This window comes from Eublepharis macularius, chromosome 18 (assembly GCF_028583425.1).
Source record: "Eublepharis macularius isolate TG4126 chromosome 18, MPM_Emac_v1.0, whole genome shotgun sequence".
Taxonomy (NCBI): Eukaryota; Metazoa; Chordata; class Lepidosauria; order Squamata; family Eublepharidae; genus Eublepharis; species Eublepharis macularius.
In genome coordinates, this window is record NC_072807.1 from 6172516 (window position 1) to 6196963 (window position 24448).

Below are 24448 nucleotides of genomic sequence, written 5' to 3' on the forward strand. Positions count from 1 at the left end.
CCTGTTGAGCTACCTCCGCTCCCCAAACCCCACCCTCTCCAGGCTCTACCTCCCCAATCTCCAGGAATGTCCCAACCTGAAGCTGGCAGCCCTACTTCATAGGGTTGTTGTGATGATAAAATGGAGGAGGGCCAACTTCGATGAACTCAGAGGCTTGATGAGAGTCATTCCGTGGGGGAGTGTGCTGGAAGGGAAAGGAGCGAGTGAAGGGTGGGCCATTCTCAAACACGAGCTTTTGCAAGCTCAGGCCCTCACTATCCCAGCAAGATGGAAACATGGTAAGGGCTCCAAGAAACCGATGTGGATGCACAGAGAGCTCCAGAATAAGCTAAGGGAGAAAAGAGAAATGTTCAGGAAATGGAGAGAAGGACAGACCTCTAAAGAGGAGTATATGAGGGTTACTAGGTACTGCAGATCAGCCCTCAGAGAGGCCAAAGCTCAGTACGAGCTGGGTCTGGCCAGGAGGGCTCGCTACAATAAGAAAAACTTCTACAGATATGTGAGAAGCAAATGCAAGGTAAAAGAGGCAATTGGACCGCTGTTGGGAGTAGATGGAGAAACTCTGATGCAGGACAGAGAAAAAGCAGACAGGCTTAATGACTTTTTTGCCTCTGTTTTCTCCCTGAACAACTCAGGCACATCTAGAGATAGTAAAAAATGTGGCAGGACACCTGAGTGGCTAATTGACATTGACAGAGAGGTAGTGGAGCGGCATCTGGCTGCACTGGATGAATACAAATCCCCTGGGTCGGATGGGGTGCACCCAAGAGTGCTGAAAGAACTTTCCAGAGAACTTGCAGAACCCCTGTCCATCATCTTCAAGGCCTCCTGGAGGACTGGGGATGTGCCACAAGATTGGAGAAGAGCAAATGTTATCCCAGTCTTTAAGAAAGGGAGGAAGGATGACCCGGGAAACTACAGGCCGGTCAGTCTGACTTCTGTTGCTGGGAAGATATTAGAGCAGATTTTAAAGGGAACAATCTGTAAGCATCTGAAGGACCACTCAGTGATCAGGGGAAGTCAGCATGGTTTTGTTCCTAACAGATCTTGCCAGACCAACCTGGTTTCCTTCTTTGATCAAGTGACCAGCTTACTAGATCAGGGGAACTCTGTTGACGTGATTTATCTGGATTTCAGTAAAGCTTTTGATAAGGTTCCCCATGACATTCTGATGGGCAAACTGGAAGACTGTGGAGTAAACTATAGGACAGTTCGGTGGATAGGGAACTGGTTGGAGGACCGCACTCAAAGAGTGGTGGTCAACGGCGTTTCCTCAGATCGGAGGGAGGTGTCCAGTGGGGTGCCGCAGGGCTCAGTTTTGGGCCCAGTACTTTTCAATATTTTTATCAATGATCTGGATGAAGGAGTGGAAGGGCTGCTCATTAAATTTGCTGATGATAACAAATTGGGAGCAGTAGCAAACACCCAAGAAGATAGAATTAAAATTCAACAAGACCTGAATACTCTGGAGAAGTGGGCAGCTGTGAATAGGAGGCAATTCAACAAAGACAAGTGCACAGTATTACGTCTGGGCCACAAAAATGAGAAGCACAAATACTGGATGGGGGATACACTTCTGGGCAGTAGTATATGTGAAAGGGATCTTGGGGTAAGAGTGGACTGTAAACTGAATATGAGCAGTCAGTGTGATGCGGTGGCAAAAAAGGCTAATTCAATCTTCGGTTGTATCAAAGGGGCCATAGCGTCGAAATCGCAGGAGGTCATAGCCCCTCTCTATACTGCCTTGGTCAGGCCACACCTGGAGTATTGTGTGCAGTTCTGGAGGCCTCACTTCAAAAAGGATGTGGACAAAATCGAGAGGGTGCAGAGGAGAGCGACAAGAATGATCAGGGGTCTGGAGACTGAGCCCTACGAGGAAAGGCTGAGGGCCTTGGGAATGTTTAGTTTGGAGAAGAGGAGGTTGAGGGGGGACATAATTGTTCTCTTGAAATATTTGAAAGGCTGTCATTTGGAGGAGGGCAAAGAGCTGTTCCAGTTGGCAGCAGAGGGTAGGACACGAAGCAATGGGCTAAAACTACATGCACAAAGGTACCGGCTGGATATTAGGAAAAACTTTTTCACGGTCAGAGTAGTTCAAAAGTGGAATCAGCTGCCTAGGGAGGTGGTGAGCTCCCCTTCACTGGCAGTTTTCAAGAAGAGGCTGGATGAATACTTGTCAGAGATGCTTTAGGCTGATCCTGCACTGGGCAGGGGGTTGGACTAGATGGTCTGTATGGCCCCTTCCAACTCTATGATTCTATGAGAGAACATGCATACTGCTCTCAGGCCCTTGAAGGAAGTGGTAGGATTAAAAACACTGATAAAATAAACAACAGCAAAAACAGAGCAAGTTCTGCCCTCTGCCTATCCAAAAGTCTTTGCTTCAAAACCTGGAGGAATGCTGATCAACCTCTCACAGGAGGTCATTCCACAGATGCAAGAGAAAGCTCTGCTCCTTACAGTTTACAAATTTGCACTATAATTCTTACAGTGCTTTGCCTGGGAGGTAAGCCCCACTAAATAACATGTGACTTATTTCTGAGAAGGCCTACTTGAGATTGCTCTCTGAACCTCCCAACAAAAGATGCCGCTGAGTTCTCAAGGACTACCATAAAAGATGAGCTCATATAGGGAACAGTACTCCAGAAAGGCCTCTACCTTTTCAGACTCAACCACATTTAACAACACCCTAAAAATTGGGAACACGTTTTTCAAAATACTCCTCCCAGTCCAATCCAATCTTCAACCTCTCTGCTCCTCAACAATTCTGACTGCCTAGCCAGGGCATCCACTTTGGATACCCAACATCCCACTATAGAGGAAGATTAGGTGCAGCCAAGCAGGAAATGGATGAGAAGCCCTGAGCATGCAGAGCAGGCATTCCCATCTTTCACCAACACCCAGGCGCCCGACTCAAGTAATAGCAGTAAGGGCTTCCAAGAGAAAGTAACGGCCAGCGAAGAGGGAAGGGCTAGGTAAGAGAAAGATGAAGCCTTCCTCCCCAACACACTGCAAACAATCCCCAAGAAAACAGTGGAGGAAAAGACTTCTACAGCACAGGAAGGTAGGTACTGGAATGGAGAAACAGAAAGCAACCACTCCCAACCTTGCACTGGGAGCTCAGCCCCCACACCAAGCTCCTTCACAAGGGGGGCCCAGACCCACACAGGAACTCTCCCCACACCTGCACAGAGACTCCAAAGAGGGAAATGCAGTGCCCCAGCCCCCCCCCCCTCGCACCCTAAGTCGGAGATAACAACAACATTCGGTTTATATACTGCCCTTCAAGACAACATAATGCCATATTCAGAGTGGCTGACAAAGTGTGTTATTATCCTCACGACAATCACCCTGTGAGGTGGGGTGGGGCTGAGAGCTCTGAGAGAGCTGTAGCTGACCCAAGGTCACCCAGCTGTCTTCAAGCAGAGTGGGGAATCAAACCCAGCTCTCCAGATTAGAGTCCTGCCACTCTTAACAACTACGCCAAACTGGCTCTCCTATATCTCTGCTACCTGACATTAAATTTTATGGTACACATGACCCAGCAAAGTGACATTTTTGTCAGATAATGGCCCTTGTAACAAATGAGTTGGACACTCCTGATTTAAACAAAAAAGAAATTAGTGTTTAAATATTAACAAGTTTACTATCCAGCCTACATACATATTCTTGCATATTATCAACTCCACTACTGATTTTTGGTAAGAAAAAGAAATAACATGTAAAAAGGCTCCAGTGTCAGTTTTGCATACAGCCAATTATCAGTAAGGCTAGCATTGGAAAACCCACGTCCAAGTCTTGGAAAAAATTTAAACATTTACAATAATATATAAAAGGCGAACAAACCTGTATCATTTAAACATTTAATGTTTTACACCCCTGAGAGCTACATTGTTTTGCACTCCTGCTTCTTCCCTGAAAAATCAGCACTCCTGACAGATGTTTCAGACAATGCAATAAGTAGTCCAGGCTACCAGATCTCTGTGTCAGCTGCAGAGAGGCCGAGGAGAATGAACAAGGAAGCATTTCTGCCATATGCCTCCTGACAAACATCATCTAAGTGAGGCCATGTCCGTTCCACAGACAGATCACAAGTAAGACTGCAAAGCACTAAGAAATGATGTGTCGCCCATGAAATCGTGGTGCTATTCTACCAACTAAATGTCTACAAAAAGGCACAGTAGCATACTGAGTATATATATGAAACTCAAAGGCAAACAAACACAGTTTGTCTAGAAGAAGAGAAGGTAGAAAAAACAGGCCGTTTTTTCAGCATCAATTAAAACAGCCGAATTATTTGCCAGCTTATTTTATATTTGCAACTGTGTAAGCTAGAAATGGTTTATTTCTTCTCAAACAGCAGCAAGACCAGCTCAATTCTAAGGGTATTAATACTAACAATAGTAACAGTTGATTTATATACCACCCTTCAAGACAACTTAATGCCCACTCAGAGTGATTTACAAAATATGTTATTATTATCCCCACAACAATCACCCTGTGAGGTAGGTGGGGCTGAGAGACCTTTGAGAAGCTGAGACTGACCCAAGGTCACCCAGCTGGCTTCAAGCAGATGAGTGGGGAATCATACACGTTCTCCAGAGTAGTGTCCTGCCAATCTTAGCCACTACACCTAATGTGTGCGGTAAATCTTTTCCTAACATTTTGATAGGGGGATGCAGATGAATGATATAGCTAGAAATAGAGGGGAACTTTTGCTGGATTTGACCAAGAAGATCATAGATGATGTCTTTGCACACAGAATCAGGGCTGGCCTGCCCTCTCAGCTAGACAAGACAAGAAGGAACTCAAGGGACTTCCATAGTTTCAGGAGGGTATCCATGTTGGTCTGTAGTAGAAGAGCAAGATCTGGGTGCACTGGCACCTTCAGGGCCAACTAGATTTCCAGGGTATGAATTTTCATGAGTCAAAACTCCCTTAGAACACCTCTGGAGAGCGGCATGTAACAAAGGTGTAACACAGTTGTGTGGCACTGTGTATAAAAGAAGAGCCATCTAACCCATATCAATAGATACTATGTGCTGAGGCCCAGGGGCAGTGTCTGAGAATGACAGGAATGTCTCACTTCACAGAAACTGAAGAAGTTCAAGATCTAATTCAAGGATGGGTTTATCGGTGGAGGGCCAAAAGATATGTATGAAGATGCACTAATTTTTTACAGACTTTGTTAAGATATAATGTGGCAAGAATAAACTTTTATATACTTTTAAGATGTTTCAAATATTGATAACTTTGTCTGGTGTCTGAAGTTCTAGTTAGCCAATGTGAGCCTTTATCAAGAGTGAGTTAGTTATTGTTAGGAAATGGTTCTGAAACCCAGTAAATATGAGGCTGATTTGATCAGGAGCTTCTTCTTGGAAAGGGCTCCCTTGCCTGTGACCTGCTTATCTTTGGGGTAAGATATTTTCATGGACTCATGTAATTGATCCCCTTTAATGATCTATGAGGTTATAATGGATGGTATGATTTCTGTTAATATTAAGAATGCTAGAAAATCATGTTTTAATAAATGCTTAGGATAGAAGTAGAGCTTCCATAATTGTATTTACTTCTGTACAATACCTGATAATGAATCAATTTTGCCAATTCATTGCAAGTTGGGAGTGATCCACACACACAAACACACACAGAGAGCGAGACTGTTCACGCATTCAATTGTATCACACCTCTCCCGCTTCACCTTCTCATTTTGTCAATGCATCTCCACTGCTCTCTTCTATTTGCACCCATGTCCATCAATTGAGGGATATTTCATGCATCTGACAGAGTGGACTCAGGCTAACAGAAGCTTACGCCACACTAAACGTTTGCAGTCTTTAAAGGTGCTGTGAGCCTCTTTCAGAACTCCAGTGCTTCATTTAACTCCTCAGAAACATCTAAAAATAACAAACTAAACTCTCACTGTAAGGGACGATGTATAAGCATTTATTTTCCTAAGAGTTCAAACTGTTTCATGCATATTATTAAATGCACACAGCAGCCTTGTAAGGTATCACCAGACCCATATCTGGAACGAGCAGATGAGAGCAGATTGCCTGACAGGTTCCAAGTAGCCATGCTGGTCCAAAGAAAATCCTAAAACAAAAGTGGCATGATACCTTTTATCAGGACCAACCAAAAGGACACAGAACAGCATGCAAGCTTTCAAGTTTTCCAGAACTCTTCATCAGGCTGGATGTTTAAAAACAGAAAATAACAAAATAACAAAAACATTCGATTTATATGCCGCCCTTCAGGAAAACTTAATGCCAACTCAGAGGGTTTACAAAGGGTGTTATTATTATCCTCACGACAATCACCCTGTGAGGTGGGTGGGGCAGAGAAAGCTGTAACTGATCCAAGGTCACCCAGCTGGCTTCAAACAGAGGAATAAGGAATCAAACCCAGTTCTCCAGATTAGAGTCCCATAGCTCTTAGCCACTACACCAAAATAGCTCCCAAGTTGGAGAAGGGGGAGAGTCTTTGCATATATCAACACCTATATGGCAGTGTGATGTAGTGGTTAAGCGTGCCAAACTAGGATCTGGCAGAGCCAGGTTCAAATCTTTGCCATGAAAGCTTGCTGCGGAACCTTAGGCCAGTCACTCACTTCCAGCCTTCCCTACCTCACCAGGCTGTTGTTGAGAAGATAAAACAGAAGAAATGTAAGCCACCTTGGGTCCCCTCTGAGGTGAAAGGCGGAGGTAGAAGTGAATAATCAGATGAAACTGAACCCTTATCTGTTACTGTTATTGATCCTGTTGTGTACTGAGCCTGGAGCTCAGAATGATTGCAGCCCAGAATGATTGCAGCCAAACCAAGGTTCTTTATTGCAAGCCAGAACAGATAGACGACAACAGACAGTACTCACTAGATGACCCACAAGCTGACCAGAAGCCCTCAATATATACACAGAAACCCTGCCCCAAGAATAGCCAGTAACCAATAAGAACATGTACTTTACGATACCATCATTTGTATGAACTATATACAATGTATAAGATAGGCAGGCCAGTGACTGGTCTTTATTCCTCGGGACCGATTGGCTGCTGCCTATGGAATGTAACCAATGAGAGTACAGGCATTAGGAACCTTGACATAACCTGAAGCTAACAGTGCATAACATTCAATACAGTAATTACCTTAGAGGCCTTGCTTGGCCTAACTTAACCCAATACACAACAGATCCTAAGAGCCCAATCCACCATTTAGTAAGAAAAGGAGTTAGAGAAGAGCCTTTAGTCCTGTTGATGCTAAGGGTTTGCAAGAAAGTCAATTCATTAGGCTACATAATTGGCTTCCAAGACATCAGCTGTTAACGTTTGTCAGGTTTCCTGGCTCAGTCTACTTCAACTGCAGGCAGAATCCACTAATATCATACAGTTTAAGCCTCTCATCTGTATTCAAATGTTTAATTGTGCTCACCATGTAATTTAAACTCAAGAATAATAGCTCAAACAGTCAAGAAAGCTGTATTAATGTCTAATGCTTCAACATACAAATAAATTAATCTCTTTTGGAGATTTACATCAATTTTTAAGGGGAAAAACAAAAATAGCCAGTCAATCTCAGGAGGAAGATAGGCTGTATTTAATAAAACAAGCTTCCAGAACAATATAACACAGCCTTGTTTTAAAGAGACAACCACCATTTAAACTAGCCTTAAAGAAAAAAATTCAGCCAACCACATTAGAGAAAAGTAATTGTACTGGAGAGCCAACTGTTGTCTTCCCCAAGGTAACATTTATTTTCCAAAGTTACACTTTTACTTCATAGTCAATGGAAACTTGATGCATGTTTACTTGGAAGTAAACCTCACAGACCTGAATGGGGCTGACTTGAGTGTAAGTATGCACAAAACTGCAACCTTGGGTACATTTATTAATCATCACAGAGCCTTCAGTGTATGATCAAAAGGAGCATGATTCAGCAACCCTATGTAAGCTAAGCAGGCCTGATTAATGCTTGGAATGGAAACCTCCCAAGAACCCTATGCACATCCTCATGCGTGCCATGGGGAAAGACAGTGCCGTGTAACGGTTAGAGTGTCACACAATGATCCAGAAGACCCAAGTTCAAATACCCACTCTGCTATTGGAAGCTTGCTGGGTGACCTTGGGCCAGTCTTTCTCTCTTAGCATAACCTACCTCACAGGGATGTTGAGAGACTAAAATGTAGTAGGGGAGAATGATGTAAACAATTTTAGGTACCCATTGGGGAGAAGGGGGGGGAGATAAGTATATAAATAGGATACACATGGAATAGCACCCAAATGGTCCTTACATTTTCCTCATAAACATAACTACACCATATGGACCTGCCTCACTATTTAAAATTTATTTTTTCTGTCTCTCAGGGGGGAACTACACAGAATAATATTTTACTTGAATTTTTACGAATTACAATGCAGCTGTTGAGGCTTTAATTTTAATGAGAACCGAAGTATTGTTATCCCCCTCTTTGATCAACTTTCCTATTATAAGTGACCAGCCCCAACTTGCTTTCACTCCCACCCACCCCACCTCAGGAAGAGTTCTGCGTACACTTAAATTTTCCTTTGTGGGGAAACAAGCAATTTGGGGGGACGGGAGCAATTTTCAGTGAGGAAACTGAGTGATAAAACAACATACTATACCTTCCCCCTCCCCCGCTGCCACTCTGCTAGTCGTCTTTATCAAGCTACATTGCATAAAAGTTAACAATGCCAGTAATGGCATAAAGATCTTAATGAAGTACTGACATTAGACAACTGGGAAAAAGTATGGGCATCAAAATTAAATAAATCCTCAACTATATTAACTAAAATACAAAGCTATAAAATTATACATAGGTGGTACCTAACACCCAAAAAAATCTCCTTAATTTATTCTTCAGCATCACCCTCTTGTTGGAAGAAATGCAATAATGAGGGTAATTTTGCTCACTGTTGGTGGGAATGTCCCTTGATATCTCGATTTTGGTCAGAAATACTAAATATTATTAAGGAAATAACAGGATACAGTGTCCCTATGTCACCAAAAGTAATCTTCTTGGGACTGACATCAATCCCAAATGTTAGAAGAGACCTTATCAACTCTCTCCTGGTGGCAGCTAGGGGTGCAATAGCAACCAAATGGAAAGACCAATCTCCACCTACTACAGAACTTTGGTTTACAAAAATCTGGAACCATTTGATAATGGAAAAAATAACTGACAATCTACATCAGACGGAATATCAATCTTCGGGATCAAACTTCTGGGAAAAATGGATCCCATTTTACGAATTCATAGAAGCAAGAGATCTGCAACCTCCCTCTTCACACCACTCATTGTTAATGTATTAAAGTTGAAGCACTGTGTTAATATTTGTAAATGCAATGTATTATATTGGTTTGTTGTTTGATTATTGTTACAGTTCTAAAATTGAATAAAAATATTAAAACAAAAACAAAAACAATGCCAGTAAAAGGGATCCCTACATTATGTATTCCCCCTGCCACTTCAGTAAAGTCCAAAGTCCCATTTCTGGGTGAAAATATATGCCACTATCCTCCATGAAATTAGGAAGAGGTGTACATTAGCACGGTTTTTATTTTTGATGTAAAACAAACATTCAAAAGCGACAGACCTGGAGTCCAAGAGCAAGGCCACACGCGCCTTGAAGACCAGCAAGATTTTCAGAGCGTAAGCTTTTGAGAGTCAAAGCTCCCATTGTCAAATACAAGTAGAAATGGAGATCCCTGTGAGCTAAGCTAAAAGAGACGAATTACATGAGGATGCTCATGTGAAGGTAGGCACAATGTTAGCTGGGAAGTTAAGTTTTAAATGACAGATCAGAAGGTTCTGTCAATTCCCCCTCTCTACAGAGCCAGCAAAGATCGCTCTTCAGAGGGTTCAGAGGTGAAACTGACAGAGTGTTCGGGAGGAGAAGAGGAAATAAACAAACCCTCTGAGGTGGATCTCTAAGGCGAGAAGATTAACAGCAACCCCTTAATACAACCAAAAGTACAGATAAAATATTAACGTATTGTCAATACACAAAGGATGCAACAGAGCAGATAATCAGCTCATCAAACCAAGTGCCACTGGAATTTCCAAACAAACAAGAAAAGTTAAGATCTAAGTTAGCGAAACCAAGTTGTTTGTGTGGGGGTGTTAGCAGTCAGACCGCTCCTTCCACTGAGGGGCAGTTTATAGATATAAAACTATAAACATCCTTCCTCAGATACACTGCCTGGCCTAAAATGAAACAAAATGGATGCCAGCCAGGTAGGAGCCTGGAAAAATATTTTAGAAGGGGCGTCAGAGAAGCTGACTGACGAATGGCCCCCTCTATGTCCTGGAGAGATGCATAATTTAGGACAATGGGTCTCCCCAGAAACTCCTGACTAATCTCATCCACACCCAGCCTCCCCTCCCCTCACCCATTTACTCTAATTGAGCACCACCTAACACTATTCACCAAACCCGGTAGCTTTTCCCATCCAGTACTCACAGGGTCATCAAGCACCATTTACACCCATTATCCACCTCCAGAAAACCCATCGTTATTGTTTTGGGGTAAAAATGCCAGCCTGCCCCAGGGAGCATTTTGCCCTACATCTGGAATCGCTAACCACTATCATAAGCGTGTGTGTTCTCGGACCCATACATACAACCCCAAATCTGTTTGGGCCATCTCTTCTTTTCTCTGTGAAATGCTGGTTTTTTTGCTGCTGCCTCCATGGACCTCTGTCTTCAAGACTGGTAACTAGTCCTCCTCAAAACTGCTTTCTCCCCTCTCCTCCCTGATTTCCAATTAGTTAGCCTCATATGAGTTCCGTGTGTGATTGAATGTTTGCCCTTTTATTTCTCTTTTAATAAAAACTTTTTCCAGCTGAACATCTGGCTGGTTTATTTCAAGAGTTCTCTTTAGGGAAAAATCCCCATAAACATTGCTAGAGAATCCCAGTTACCCCCTCTCATTTTTCTCCTTTAAGCTAATTTCCCCCAACTAATTTGGAGACTGCCTGTTTGGGTTACATTGGGGATCACTAGCCTACACTTTTAAACTTGCATGGCGGGAAAAAAAGGATGAAGTAGCTCACCTGCTCCTAGACTTCCCAGGCGTATAATTTACTGCATTTTGGATGAGATGTGCTTTCAGTCTGATTCAGCAAGATCTTGTTTTTTTGATAAAGGATTAGATAAGTTTACAGCGTACAAGCGCTCATCGACCATGATAGTTAAGAAAAGAAGCTCCATATTCAGAGGCAACTTTCCTTTGAACACCGGTTGCAGGAGACCGCCCACAGGAGAGGATTGCCTATAGCCTCTGTGCCCTGCTTGTGGTCATTCTGGAAGCATTTAGCTGGCTACAAAAAACAAAATTTTGCACAATGGGCTCTCAGGTTCTCTGCTGTTCTTAAGCAACAGTATTCCACTCATCAGCCAGCTCAGGAACTTGGGCAAACAAGGTCCTTTCTAGGGGCCTTAGTGCTTGCATGCCTTCTTCCTCATGTAAGATCACTGAAAAGAAAAATCAACCTTTGGTATTCCTTGTGTGTGGGTGTGACATGTGTGACCATCAGACACACGCTCATTAGAAGCTGTGCTCGCAGAAAGACTGCTGGGAAACTTGCTAGTCAGCAGTTTATATCCGAGATTCATGCTTGGTAATCATCATCATCATCATCATCATCATCCTTTTATTGGCATAAAATACAATAAAACAAGATTTTTTTAAAAAACGAAAGGTAGGTACCAAGAGGGTAATATGGAAACTCAGCCAGTCAAAAACCATGGTAAAATAAAAAGTACAATAAAAAGGTACACAGTAAAGTCTAAGTGTTGTAAACTCCTGCCCTTAACTTACATACATGCGAAAGGAACTCAGCGACAGGTGCAGTGATTTCGGCGGACTTATGAGATAACAAAAAAATAATTTCATTATCAATCGTGGATTTTGCAGAAGACAGAAGAGGGCGAATCAGATGGTGACGAAAAGAGGAGTAATGGGGACAATGAAGAAGGATATGTTGAACAAAATCAGGTTCATTATAAGAGCAAGAACAAACTCCTTCCTTATAGGGGATACCCTTATATCTGCCAGTTATGACAGCTGAGAGAAAGAGACTGAACCTGGCTAACATGAAGGCTCTACGATGAGAGGGGATTACCAGATTAGAAAAGTACTGGGCCATAGAGTCATATAAAAAGGAAAATGGCAAAGAGTCCAGTAGCACCTTTAAGACTAAAAAACTTAAAGGTGTTACTGGACTCTTTGCCATTTTGCTACTACAGACTAACACGGCTAACTTCTTTGGATATATAAAAAGGAAAGGCCAAAAAAAGAGTGGAACAAACTCCAGAGCAGCCAGCATTGATTACTAGGACTTCAATGTCCCAAATCCTCCTTCAGACTGCCTGAAAAATGGCCATTTCTCTGGAGTTGGCCCAAGAATCCAGGTCAATACCAAGGGATTTAATTTTAGACACTATAGATTGTGACCATTTAGAAATAGAGGGGTGCTTGGTAATCACACAGTGAGCTATGCAGCGATCATACATGACATCTCTTCATACGGTACAAGCTTTGTGTGTCATACTGTCACAGATTCGAGTGCTCCCCTGTCTATTTTCTATGATCCTTTGTGGAACATGGGAGAGGCATGGACCAGGTAGTACCCCACCGTACCAGTTAGACTGTGGCGTACAGAAAACATTGTGTCTGTCAACAACGACCAGGAAACCACAGAGAAGAATGCAGAATAACAGGACACTGCTGCTCTGCAATACAATCAGTTCAGGACAGACAAAAGTACCTTTTTGTGGAATTTACCGCCAGTGGAGTTAGTGATGGCCACAAGCATAAACTGGGTTAGATAGATTCATAGTCCATCAATGGCCACTAGCCATGGTGACTGAAGGGAGCCTCCATGTACCGGTGCTGAATGCCAGCGCTGGGAGGCAATATCAAGGGAAGGCCTTGGTCTCTATAGCCTGTTGCTGGCCCTCCAGAATAACTAGTCAGCCACTGTGTGAAACAAGATGTTGGACTACATGGACCAGAGGTCTAATCCAGCAAGGCTCTATTTATGTTCTTAAGAACTTGGTTGTTGGGTAGACAAATCGCCACAATGCATGACCCTGAACCTACACTGATGGATAAAAACACCATGTATGCAAACACACAGCTGAAAAACGTGATTTTTTTTTTAAAAAAAAACTGCAGATGAGTGGCAATGCTCCAAACTGTAGAGTGGGAAAAATATACCACTGGTGAATTCAATGTTTCCAATGTTATAAAGTTTAGCTTAATATCCAGACATGCTGGCAGTCCTACCTATTGCAATGATGAGAGAGTTTCTGTTCAAAGAACACCTTCCTTTTGTTTACTACAGAATTTGTTTTCTACCTTTAAGTTTTATTTTTTCCTTTTTCTCAGATGACAAATATCAAAAATACATATGCTATGGTGGCATGGATTGCTGCAGTTTGCAACTATCTTAAGTATTGGGTATGCTTGCCATTTTTCTTATAGAAAAACATTTATACTTCTAAATTCCATAGATCTGGAAAATAGTACAATTTATATGCAAACTAACTTATAAAATAATGTACTTTATGTTGATAAATCAGTAAAAGAACTTTAGGTTTGATAGGAAATGTAAGTATTGCATATATTTTAATTTCCCCCCAAAGTTTCCACTTTTTTTCTCCAGAAAAAAAGGGGGGGGTTTCCCGTGGCTTCAAAAATTTCCAGAAATTTTACATCTCTATGATTTTATACAAGGACCAGAATGGGTTTCAAACAGGACAACTGAAAGCTTGAGACACATATCTTTACAAAGATGGGAAGTCTTGAAAAGTCTTTCTAATGTCCTAGTTAGCAACGAAGTCTGAATCTTGCAAGTATGCTACTGCTGAACAAAACCTACAGTTTGTAAATTGCTGGATAAACTGTGGTACATTCTATCAGTGGTGGCCAACTTGCTGGATAAACTGTGGTACATTCTATCAGTGGTGGCCAACTTTCTAGGCAAATCTTCTAAGTATGACAGTACACACATACTGTGCTCTGGATATCCTCTCTCTTCTCAGCTACTCAGCAATGGATGGCATCAGTGAAAAGGGAGGCTGGAGGACAGGCCTGATTGTCTGCTGTAACTAGGCCTGCTCCAGTACAAACAGTGCTGCCTATACAATATATAGCACCCATAGGTACAGGCTAGGCATCTATGAAATGTATACATGGTTAAATGCAGAGCACTCAACACTCCCCCCATACAAATGTATGTAGATGTTGGATGGCTCAGGTTAAAGGTTCTTGATAAGGTTTCTTTCATGCCCCTCTCTGCAAGGAGAAGGACACTGCATCAGAAGGAGTGTGAAGGAGCTCAAGGAAAGGCTTTGAGAGAAGACACTATTCATCCATGCTTTGGGACTATTAAAGCCATGACTACGGTAGAAACCAATGACATCAACACAAACCACAAAAGAACTAGCCCGACTTCCAGAAAATGGTGGAACATGTGAAATAAAAGAAGTTGAACATAAGGCCTTGCAAGAATATTTTTCATTCCAAATGCAACAGTCCTTTCAGTCCCTCCAGAAAAGGGTGAGTGTTCTCTAAAAATAACAATTCAAAAGAAATACAGGAATATCCACAAAGATTTTGTTTCCAGAGGGTTGGTGAGCCAATAATCTAGTGGACTAGGCCATAGCAAGAGCTGATGAATTTTTGAAGCAAATAAAAACTCCCCCCCCCCCCCCCCAATTCTTATTCTATGCCAGGTCGGATTTTCAGAGCACTGAAATCTCTCTCAGAAGCATCCTGGTTACTCTCGGAACAAACTGCTGAACTAAGCTAAGAACAGAGAGTAGAAAATTGTAAACACTCTCAGCTTCAGGCCAGTGTCTGCTCCTCCTCTTCTTCTGTTCTTGTAAACTCAAATTATTCCCTTGAATGACGGTGATCTCAAATTGCCGAAGAGAAAAACCAAATTCTACTATAACATTGTGTTTGCACTGTACTACATCCGCTGCACCCTTAAAAAAAACCTGAGGCTAAAAGAAAAACAGAGCCATAACTATCAGTCCTGCAAATAAGCAGGCCAGGTTCCTCCAGGGTGGGTAGCATTTTGGTGCCATCTTACCTTCACCTACCCTGCTACTGCACTCTGAGCTCTTGTTCCAGTGACACTCCCCAAAGGCAAATGGTATGCACACTAAAAAAACCTTCATCGCCTGTCCATCCTAATTTGCCGTAGCAGCACAGGACACTTGACTGACCTGATGACATCACAGCCTGTGGAATGCTCAAGCGTCACAAGGCATAAGCTTATCAAGAAGCAAAGGGCATGGATCGAACCTCATCTCCCCAGAAGGCCCTGGAAGCACCAGCAAGGGTGAGTTTCCGACAACTCGTAACCTGACTCTGCAATCTCTCAACAAGACCGGGAGCCTCAGAACAGAACACAAATGGGAAAAGCCAACTTCTTGCAGATCAATGTATCTCAGAAAGGCTTCCTAGGCAAAAATTATTCCAAAGCAGTGCAAAATGGGTTATGAATTCAGACAACACTCCTCTGCCCTTATTCCCCGAAATCCAATGTGTCTTCATAAACTACTAATTTTTTTAACCAAAAGAAAATACTTTTTTGAAAAACAATAATAATGACAATAACAATACACCAAGATTTTCTGATCCACCTTCAGAGCCATCTTTCTTTTAACAGGCTCCAACACAATAGAGTTCCTCTGAGTATGCTAAGCTAAATAAAGGCACAGCATTTGTAACAAACAACAAAACACCAGCCGCCAAAGCCACAAGAGACGGATTGCATCACCTCAGCAAGAGCAATGCCCAAAGATACTGAAATGGGAAGACAGTTAATTTACCTGAAGCAAGGGAGGGGAGAGGGAAGGGCTGGACAACACAGCATCCATCTCAGCTTCAGAACCAGGCGCCGGTCCCAAGCATCCCTGCCTCTGGTCCAGATTCTCTATGCAGAGGGAATTGGTGGGAAAGGGCAACGTGGGCCAGGAAGCACACCTGAGAGAGCGGGGGGGGGGGGGGATGAGCTTAACTAAAATGCAATACCCCCAAGCACCCTGGAAAGGCCTCTGCAGCCCCCTCCTCTGCAGCTGCTTGCAAGAAAGTGAAGACACAGGTAGGAGGGATGGCAGCAATGCCCCCCCCCAGCTTCTCCCAAGCAGCGCTGGACCTGTTTGCCTTAATAGTGGCCACCAGAGGCTCAGCTCCTCCCCCCCCCCGCAATCCGTTGGGGTCCTCAGAGGAGCACGGGAGGCACCCTCGTTCCTCTTCTCCTCCTTCCCCGTCCCCGCCACCGCTGGCCAGTGCTAAGCAAACATCTGGGCCAGCGCATCTCGATGGCGGAGGGGAGAAGAGGAGGAGGAGGAGGAGAAGCGGAGCCGGTTGCTATTGGCGACATTGAACTCCAGCCTGCTTAATGAGAACAAAATGCCAGGTAGGGCCGAGGAGGGGGGGGGGGAGATGCCTCAGAAAAGGCGGGAGGGGTGCGGGGGGTCCCTCAGGCAGCGCCTGAGGCGAAGGGAGTCTGGCGGGCAGCCCGCCATGGACGGGGGCGCCAGCGGCAGCTACCTTTCCTCTTCAGAGGGAAGATGGACCCCGGCGACCCAAACGGAGGAAGGGCCGCGTCGCCCCCCCCCCCCCGCGGCCGCCGCTGCTGCCGCCGCCGCCAAGGCTGGCCCACCTGCCCAGCCTGCCTCCCCGTTACCTGCTGGAAGCTGCCGCGGCCGCTGCTGCAGCGCGAGGGGGGCCGCCTCGCCTTCGCCCAGCACGGCACAGTCCGGCGCGCACCATCCCTCGCTTCAGCGCGGCCGGCGCGGCCAGCACGCCGCCCCACAAGCCAGGGCCATCGCGCGCGGAGCCGCCGGGCGCAGCCGCTGGTCCAGGCAGGCGCGGGAGGAGGCTCCGGAGCGCTCACGCCCAAGAAGGCAGCGCCGGCCCCCGCGGGAGGGAACGAGGGAAAGGCGGGCGGGGAGCGGGGGGGGGGAGGGAGGCTGGGCTTACCTTGCTTTGCCGTGTCTTGCCTTGCTCGGGCTGGGCTGGTGAAGCGAGCGAGCCCCGCGCGCGGCGCACGAGCCGGACTCCCGTGCGCGGCCACCCGCCCCGCGGCGGCGGCTTCTGCCTGCCTGCCTGCCTCGCCTCCGCCGCGCTCGCCGCCACCGCCAGCCTCGCTTCTCGCCTCGGCGCGCGCCCCCCGCCGCTGCGGCTGCGCTCCGCTCACAGCTCCCCGCCGCCGCCGCAGCGCCGCCGCCGCCGGCCCCGACACAGGCAGCCGCCGCCCGCCGCCATCGCCGTCGCCGCGGCCGACCTCCAGGCTGCAGCCTCCGCCTCCTCCGCCCCGGCGGGCCAGGGGCTGCGCGCGGAGCCTCTCGCGTCCAAGGCCCCGAGCCCGGCAGGGAGGCGGCCCCGAGCCTGGTCCCCGGCTAGCGCGGCTCGCAGCCCCTCGAGCGGCCGGAGCTGGAGGACGGCAAGCGCCGGCGGAGCCCGGATCTGGAGCGGGGGGCGCGGGCTCCACCTACCGCTTGGCGCCGACGCTGGAGGAGAAAGGAGAGGAGGGGGCGCTGGCCGGCCTGGGCCTGGCTTTCCCGCCGGCTCCGGGAGTCGCTCCGCGCACGGACTCCTCGACCCTCCCTCGCCTTTCTGGCCCCTCGGAGGCATCCCGGGGTGCGGCGGACCTTTCTTTGCACCCCTCTCCGCCTGCGGGCCAGTCGGGAGTGTTTTAACGGACACGTGTGTGGCTGCGGCGCACCTGTGCCTTTTCCGCGCTTCAAGGCGCATTCCATGTCGTGTGGAAGCCGACCTGGAGTGAGCGCGCATCCTGGGAACCGCAGCGCTGATACAGAAGGCTTGAAGTCTGAAACCCCTGGAAACTAAACCTTTTGCGTCTGGTTGCTTTCTTTTTTAAAGAGTGCGTTCCTAAGATATCTTTTTCCCTGTGGGCATTGAGGGGCTCCTTGGGGAGGGATGGAATCGTTCTCCCAGCAGAGCTTTCTCCAGCAGAGGTGGTAGTGTTGACAGACTGGCCTTTCTTTCTTAAGTGTTTTCTGCTCTGGGGCTCATCTGGAAATCCAGCTGGCAGTAAGGGACTGCCTTTGCATATTTCTCCTTCTCACTGCCTGACTTTTCTTCCTCTGCCACTCTCTCTTCTCCAGCCATTTCCACTTTTTTGAAAAGACAAATGTGACCCAGCTTGGTTGGCTGGGTGGGGGTGACTCATTTGTGGCCACCAGTCTCAAGCTAATGGTCCAGTGAGGAAGGGCTGGTCAGATCAGCTGTGGTGAGCCATGAGTTTCCCCCAGTCTGTCTCTGAGCCTCTTCAGCACATCAGGCTGCACTCTTCTCCCAGATGAAGCATAATTTCTTCTGGCTGCAGCTTTATAGCTGGGCTCGCTTCAACTCAAACCTAGATGCCTCTTCTTCTCATGCCTGCATTTAGTCAGCAGACTAAACAAATGGAAACACACATCAATGGCAACAGTGCTTGTGTGTGTCAATCACAATTCACTGGGCTCCATGCAGACTCCTGAAATAACGTCTTGCATCTCCTCCATGAGCACACATTGCATGAATACATAAAACTGCCTTGCTGAGTCAGACCTCTCAAGTCTTTTACATCTCCTCCTACCTGATACTATTAACTACAGGTGCTAGTGATTGAACCAGGACCTTCAACTGGCAAAGTCTGGCTTCCATGCTGAATTGCTGAACACATGAAGTTACCTTGTACTGATTGGACCAGGGACCTCCTGCTTGCAAAGAAGATTCTCTGCAATGGAGCCTCAGCCAAAGCTGTGTCTTTCATGGCCTGTTCATTCTGCATAAACCTGTACAGGTCCTAGCAGAGTGCAGCCTTTTCTTCCACCAAAATGCTCCTGCCAGGATTCTAAATGAAATGCCAATAACCGTACAGAGGGGGAAGTATGCCAAACAACCACACTATTGGTTGGAATGGCCAGAAAATGAGGTTGCAACACCACCGCCCCATGGCACCTTTTGCTGTGAAAGAACACCAAGAAAAATCAATGAGGTCCACTGTCACCTTATAATTGATTCCTCCCCCCCCCCCCCAACACACACCACCAGACTTGAGTTTGATTAAACTGGAGGTGGTTCTCTGTATCTAGGATGCCTTGCGGGGCAGTGATCGGAATGTCAGGCTACGATCTGGAAGAACTGGGTTTAAATCCTGACTCTGCTATGGAAGTTTGCTGGGTGACCTTGAATCACTTTCAGCCCAACCTGCCTCACAGGCTTCTTGTGACAATAACACGGAGGCAGGGAGAACACACACTTGTAAGCCTCTAAATGTGCTATAAATAAATAAATAAATTATTTTGCAACGCTGATTCCTCTCCTTACACGCACATTCTTTCCTGCCTCTTGGCATTCCCTCAAGGGTATCTCCTTCCCAATGCTTTAACCATTGTTTTAATGATGTATTTATGTGTTGGTTTTAATGCCTTTTAAGATGATATTTTAATTTGTGTTTTAAATTTGTTAGCTGTCTTGGTGGCTCTGTAATGGAAGAAAGGCGAGGTAAATTTTTGTAAATAATGCATATACCGTCAGTTTCCGACCTTCAAGCAGACTCATTCAAATGGAAGCTTGGCCTTTTTTAAAGTCCTGCAGAACAAGATGTCATTTTGCCCCCATAGAGCTATTTCTAACTCGTATAGAAATAACTGAAGCTGGAGATGGGCAATCATTTCTTCCAGGAACTGAAGGCAGCCTTCCAGGAGGAAGCTGTGCATACTGTTGAAGGCTTGGAGGGATTTTTGTGTGTCAGGGAATGGTTTCAAAAACTTGCAAAACTTAACTTGATGAGAAGTAATTTTAGGACAAAGAATTATATATATTTCCCACTTCCAACTTTCTTTAGAAAGCAACTGTCAGTTTCCAGTTTCAGCAAACCTAGAGTAAAACTGGGCACAGTAGAACAATGGATTTCTTTCTAACAGGAAAAAAATGGATCCTGTGCTTAAATCCTGCCCACTTCAATGGCAATGAAGCCACCACAGCATGTGGTCAATTTAATGCATAAAACCCACTGTGTGTTTCAAGGACAGAGAAGCCCAAAGTCTTCCTCTGATGCGTTTCTGGAGCTCTTTGCTTGACAGTGACATTCCTTGCTTCTTGCACAGAAATGTCAGAATTGCCCAGACTAAGAGATTTGTTCCCATTGGTCTCTGAACATGCAGGTGGCATGATCATGCCTGGATATTCCGAGACATATTCCAGAACATTACATTAACATGTTTTTGTCCTAAAATGATGTAAAAGGCATTCAGATTTTGACAGCTGGATTTCATGATCATATAGCAAGAGGGGAAACTGCTGAGAAGGTACTTAGGCCTGGGGGAGCTAGTAATCGTGAACAGCAAAAGAGTTTTAATGGGGGGGGTTGGGCAGACATGAGGCTTTGGGGGCTCATTTTAACAAGACAACCTCAGGTCTTATGACTGGCCATCTCCCCATTTATATCAGAGGGGGCTACAGAGCAAAGGCATGGGTGGAGCCCCTAAGCATCTGCTGGCTGGGACTTTGGCCCTAAAACATTTAAGTTTGACTCCCATGGACTAGGAAATAACATACACTTTTTTGCAAATGGTAAAAGAACAACATCCCAAAGTGCTAGTTTTCCTGAGCTGGTTCCCTGCAGACTATTGCATTATTCCACTGTTACTATTATTTCTCTCTCTTATCATGCCACGGTATTCCTGTCCATTCCTTTCATTCCATTGATTTTTCCAACCAGTTTTCAAGATTCTTTCCATCTTTCCCATCAGTCTCGCTGTCAAACCCCTATCCACTTGGTTGCCAACACTGCAGCACTGGGTTTTGTAACGCCACACTGTATCTTTCTGCTTTCCAAGGCCATTGAGGCGTTTAGCTTATTCCTCCTAGGACTAGCAGAGGGAGGCAAATTCCCGCACTTTGACCCTTTTGCCCCTGGAAAGATCCTGCCTTGCTCCATACAGCATAAAGAATAAAACAGCTCAAGCATTACTTGTATCGTGATTGGCTGGAGAGTAGAGAAGGGATTCAGCCTCCTTTTGACATGGCCAGCCTAGAGGCTTTCTTGGCAGGGGAAATGTTGCAGTACTTTCTTAGAAGTAGATCAGGTTTCTAAGAAAGGACTGCTAGCTACCCTCTGAATGTAAGAAATGTTGGGGGGGGAGGGGCCACTGGAAAGTTTTTATGCCCTCCTAACCCCAGCACGTCCCTGAGTCACTCCTGCATTGATGCCATTACTAAGCCTGTCATAAATCGGTGGACAGCCACCAGGAGTCCCATTGCAGAGCAGCGGAAGTCTGGGATTAATCACTGGGATTAAAGCACTTGCACATAGAAATCTGGCTTGTTTATGGATTTCTTCGGATTCTCCCAGCCTTCTGATCTCTACACTTTCCGTACAAAGGTGGGAGCATGCTTGTTATTAGTAGCTTAGTCGGTGAACCAGCAAGACAGCAAGGCAATCTGAACTTCCTAGTATCACAGATAGATAGAATGCTAGTCAGAGTAGTTAAGTGATAACAACTAAGGAATTTTTATTAAGAATATACACTATCATAATAATAATAATAACAACAATATTTGATTTATATACTGCCCTTCAGGATGACTTAACACCCACTCAGAGCGGTTTACAAAGTATGTCATTATTATCCCCACAACAAAACACCCTGTAAGGTGGGTGGGGCTGAGAGAGCTAGAAGCTGTGACTGACCCAAGGTCACCCAGCTAGCTTCAAGTGGAGGAGTGGGGAATCAAACCCGGTTCTCCAGATTAGAGTCCCGCGCTCTTAACCACTACACCAAGCTGGCTATCATGCATGAGCACTAACCTGTAAAGAAAATTTCCAAACATTATACTTGCATTTCAGGAGACTGCTAAAGGCCTGCTGGATAATGATGACGACGATGTTCATTACCCTTATACTGCAGTCAAGAACTCAGAGAAATAATAATAATGATGTTTGATTTATATACCACCCTTCAGGACAACTTAACATCCACTCAGAGCTATTTACAAAGTGTGTTATTACTATCCTCACAACAAGAGTTGTGACTGACCCAAGGTTACCCAGCTGGCTTCAGGCAGAGGAGTGGGGGATCAAACGTGGCTCTCCAAATTAGAGTCCTGCTGCTCTTAACCAGTACACCAAACTGGTTCTCATATGCATCATCTGTAGCAAGTGTGACCTGGTTTACCCATTCAGGAGAATGAGGTGGTATTGCAGACAGCACCACTTTAGATTCCGATAGTGAATACTCCTCCCTGCAGATAGAAACTTAGCACTGCAGGAAGGAGGGTTATGCCTCCTCCCTTTGCTTGCTGTGCTGGTTTTTCTGTTGATAGAAGTTTTCAACAAAGAGAGCATCCAAAACTGTGACCTTGTGCTTGCTCCTGAAGTCACGCAGTGCATTCTGCCACCTCAAACCACGTTCTCATGCATGTGCAAATTAAGCTTATGAGAAGCCTCATCACACCAGAGTCCCGCTTGCTGTGGATTCTGAAGGTCCATTCCTCCGTAAGTACAGAAAGCCACCATGTGTCACACACCACAGGGAAGGAGAAACCCTCAGCTGCCTTTCTCCATCCTGGGTTTATCTGTCCTTCTTACCTCTCTTCTGACGCAGCTGGTTTTTCTTCTCTTTCCTGTAAGGGAGATAAACAATGGAAAGTGGATGCCCTACGTGTGTGATTTTTGTCCCAACTAGATTTCTCTCCCTGTTTGGTGGGGGGATCTTCAGAATGGTCTGCCAGGTGATGGAGTTCTTCTTTTTATAGTTATTTTATTTTACTTCATTTATACCTTGCCTTTCTTCCCTAAGTGGTTTACATCATTCTCCACTCCTCCATTTCCCCCTCACGACAGGTAGATTAGGCTGAGGGGGGGTGACTGGCCCAACGTCACTTCAGCAAGCTTCCGTGGCAGAGTGGGGATTCGAACCTGGGCCACCCAGATCCTAGTCCACCACTCTAGCCAATACACCAAACTGGCTCTCAAATCTACATGTAGATTTAGATATATATACACCCCACTTTTCTTCCCAATGAGGACTCAAAGGAGCTTACATCATTGCCTGTACATCGTTTCAGTCTCACAGCAACCCTGTGAGGCAGGTTAGGCTGAGAGAGTTATGGGCCCAAGGTCACCCAGAGAACTTCCATGACAGAGCAGGATTCAACACTCTAACCACTAGGAAATGCTGGCTCTATAATCCATTATAAAAGAAAGACAACATTTCTAACCACAATATAAAATGTGCAAATTGGTTCAAATGCATCCAAATCTGAGACTTTAGAACTTTTCACATGAGAAATGACACATACAACATGTAGCAAAAGGACAAGAAATGTCTGTCTGTCTGTCACCCATTCAATCTTGAGGCTTGGTTCTGACTCTTCCACCAAGGAGCTCAGGCAGGTATACATGGAGATTTTCTCATATCTTCCTAACAACACTGCAAGGTAGGCTAGTCTAACAGATAGGGACTTGTCTGGGGATTGAGTAGGGTTTTATTCTGCTCTGACCTGTTGAGTGAACCTTGTAAATGTCAAAGAACTGACCTTGGATAAGAGCTTTAAGGAATCATGGACTCCTAGATAAGGCAGAGTGTAGCAAGTAATGTCTCCAGTATGACATCCGTTCCCTTATGACCAGAAATGTTGAGGAGGAAGTGCATCACTCCTTATCAAGGCTCTCTCTTCTCCCTGTAAAAAAACCTAGAAGCAAAACCATAATCTGGGAGACTCTAGGTGGGATGTAGTATGGACTCCACCAGTTGTTCCTGGAACATATCCCAGTAAAAACGACTGGCATGAGTGCATCCTCCGGCAAACACAACAGGATGCTTTTCATCACACACATGCATTCTGTTCTTAATGAATAGAATACATTAAGAATTCTGTTCTCTGGGGAAAGCCAGAGATACTGCTGCAGCAAATGAGAACCAGAGACTAACCGGGTGGAGGAGTGACAGGATTGCTGATGTACAGGGGCTAGGATTAGGTCCTTGTATTGTACTGGATTCCTCCATGTAGGTAATGAATTTACAAGTCAGCATGATATTCCCTGATCTAACGGGCAGAATTCTGTTTTGATTATCATACCCAGGGCTCATTTCGTGGGAGAACGTGCAGGAACGCAGTTCCAGTAGTTCCCCAAAGAGGTCACATGACAGGTGGCCCCGCCCACCTGACTCTCGGCCATTTTGGACCCATTTCAGCCTGGATTGGGGCTGAAATGGCCCGGATCGGGCCTCTGATGGGTGGTGGATCACTCTCCCGCTCAGCAGCGGCCCAATCCTGACCATTTTGGTCCCCTTTTCAGCCATTTTCATCCCATTTTTGCCATTTTGGGCCCAATTTTGGCCCTGAATGGCCAGGATTGGGTCCAAAACAGCCAGGATAGATGATGCCAGGAGGTG